This window comes from Pelophylax lessonae (genome assembly GCF_965119305.1).
Source record: "Pelophylax lessonae genome assembly, chromosome: 2".
NCBI lineage: Eukaryota > Metazoa > Chordata > Amphibia > Anura > Ranidae > Pelophylax > Pelophylax lessonae.
In genome coordinates, this window is record NC_138769.1 from 717,091,218 (window position 1) to 717,094,496 (window position 3,279).

Consider the following 3,279-nt stretch of genomic DNA (forward strand, 5'->3'; position numbering starts at 1 on the left):
ATGGTATACTGGATACTAAAGGTTGAGGGTGGGAGCTGTCTGCCCTCAATATAGTGTTACCTGCAGTGGTTTTGCGGAAGAGGGTGGAGCCCAAAATGCCATCTTCATCTACATAAATGTTAATATCCAAAAAGTCCAAAGACCTTTGGCTATAAGTGTGGGTAAATTTGAGATTGAAGTCGTTGACTTTCAAAACCTCAAAAAATCCCAAAAGCATACTCAAAGGACCTGTCCAAATCATAAAAATGTCATCAATAAATCTTCTCCAAAGGAGTATATGAGATAAAAAAGACTCCAGGTTAACCCTGGAAAAAAGGTCACGCTCCCATCCCCCCAGGTGCAGGTTGGCATAAGAGGGGGCACACTTGGTCCCCATAGCCACACCCTGCACCTGGAGGTAATGGGAGCCATTAAACAAGAAGACATTGTTGGACAAAATAAATCTAAGAAGTGAGATGACAAAGGCATTATATTCCACTGAGGAACCTCCTCTTTCTGATAAGAAGCCCTCCACAACTCGAACCCCACAGTGATGTGGGATGGAGTTGTAGAGGGCCTCTACATCAATGCCCACTAGCCACGCCTCCTCAGGGACCTGGATGCCATCAATGGCTTTGATGAGATCACTGGTGTCCCTGATATAGGATGGTAAAGCCAGTACATGGGGACGCAGGTAATCATCCACCAGTTGACTCGCTCGTTCCGTTAGGCAGCCATTGCCCGAGACTATTGGTCTACCAGGGGGTTTTTTAAGATTTTTGTGAACCTTGGGTAAGGCATACATAGTAGGAGTTTTGGGATCTTTGATATTCAAAAATTCCCAAGTTTTCTTGTCTATCAGGGCTCTTGAATAGGCTTCAAAGATAAGCTGACGATATTTGATGATTATTCTTGCTAGGAAACCTTCAGAGATTTTTCTATACCAATCTTTGTTATTCAAAATATTCAAAACCATAACTTCATACCCTAATGTGTCCATTACAACGACATTTCCGCCCTTATCTGAGGGTTTAATTGTGAGGGAGGAGTCGTTTTGAAGTGATTGAATAGCCCTAATCTGGCTATCATTAAGGTTAGAGGAATTCACATCTTTCCATTTAGTCTTCTGAATTTCCCTAATCACTTGTTGGGTAAAAGCCCAAATGTTAGGGTTAGATTGCAATATAGGAAAAAATTGCGATTTGGATTTGTATGAAGATGGAGGGGGAAAGATGGGTTCCACTTCACAATTTTCTGAAGTGGCCATCTGATCAATTGGTTCATCAGAAAACGGCCAACCTGATGAGTCTCCTTCTTCCCAGAGTTCCATCAAATCATTGAGTGCCTGCATTTCGGCCAGAGATAATTCCTGGTCTTGTGCAGGTAGACAATTCGATTTGGTCAGTTGATCTGCTATGGATTGATTGTCTTTATCGTAAATTACTTTAAACATCAATCTACGAGCAAATAAGTGAACATCCTTAATTAGTTCGAAGGTATCGATTTTTTGCGTAGGACAGAAAGTTAGACCAAGAGATAAAACATATATTTGAGTTTCATCAAGTTTTTTACTAGATAAGTTAATAACTTTTAAAGCATCAGAATCTGAAGTCTGAAGCTCAGAGAATGGTTGCTAACTAGATGGGTTTTTGAGGGCTGAAAAATGGGTGCAGTGCCAATTTCATTGTTTACCACTGTACTGTGATTCATCTTAAAGGAATGTGTAGCATTAAGACTTGGGGTAGCAACTGAATTTTCAATGGCTAACTCACCAAGATTTTGTGATGAATGGGAAGGGGATTGGTGAAATTGTTGGTGATGTTCCGAAGGGAAAAGTGGAGTGCGTTTAGAAGAAGTGTTGGATTCTTTTTTATTTTCTATTTTACGTTTGTGAGAACCGTTCATTTTAATGTGACGTTGCGATTTAGTATGGGAAGATGATGTAGATGATTGGGATGATAAGTCCGAATCATTCACATCATTGGTGTTAGTTTGTGAATGAAAAGAGCTAAAGTGGGGATTTTTAAATGTATTTTTTTTTTTTTATATTTTTGAGTGCATTTTCTTGATTTTATCATTTTATATTGATATATTGTCTTGTCCTCACTTTCTATGTGTAATAAAATGTACAATTTTTGAGAATTCAGATTTTTCTCCATCATTTAGCACCGTTAAAGTCCCACTTGCCCCCCTCTATTGTAGTTACTCAATTATGGGATGTGGTGCCTCTTACTTCATCTCTAGCAATATCTCTTTAAAATTTAGTAAACGGAAATGTTACATTGGTGTACGGAGAAACACTAAAAAAAAGTAATAAAAAAATGATATAACTTGACAGTAAATCTCAATCAATGCAAGTCCCTCCAGCTGTTGCGGAACTACACATCCCATGAGGCATTGTAAAACTCTGACATTCACAGACATGACTAGGCATGATGGGAATTGTAGTCCCTGAACAACTGGATGAAAGTTTGAAGACCCCTTCATGTTCAGACATGCGCTTCAGCAAGTGGCTGGAATTTAGGGTCCTCCGCACATGGGTCATGCTGAGGCCAGGCTTAGACAGCAAATCCTCACATCCTCCTCATTTGGGTCCTTATTCCCCGAGAAGACTTCCATGGCTTGTATCCCAGGATGGTAACCAATTACTTTACTGTTAACAGTTTCTCTATTGATGTTGTCTGATTGAATCTGCCATCCACACAGTGTTTGGTTCACCTGGGAATTTTTGTGCATCAGCAAATTTCATTCGCCTGCTATCAAGCTACTCACTATCTGGCTCCACCAGACCCCATATTTCCTATACAGGATCCTACACCATCTTCATTCCTTCACCGCGGGTGGTGAACTCATATATGTGGAACCGAATTTGTTGTATACTGTTATTATAGCCTTGACTGGTTTTTGGTTTGGGACTGCTTGCTAACATCTACTTCCTATCTAGTCTCTGCAGCCCGATAACCTACATTTCCATTATCAATTTTCATCTTTAGCCCCTGCATTCAACCCGGGTTGATGTTCCTCATTTGGATGTTATCATGTTTTTAACTTGTTTTTAAGTATATTGTGTCACACCCATTTACACAGTTTTTTCTTTAACTTGCACTGGCATACGTGCCTAATAAAGTAAATTTTTGTTTTATTCTCAACAACAGTGTCCCTAGTTGACTCTTCCCTTGGGGGGTTCTTTGTTCTCTCCATACCTTTGCTTTTACAGTATTTTTTGTCAACGGCCACTAGTTGTGAGCTTGGGTTCCATCAATCACCTGTGATTGGTCCCATTTCACTGCGGCCTCTGGG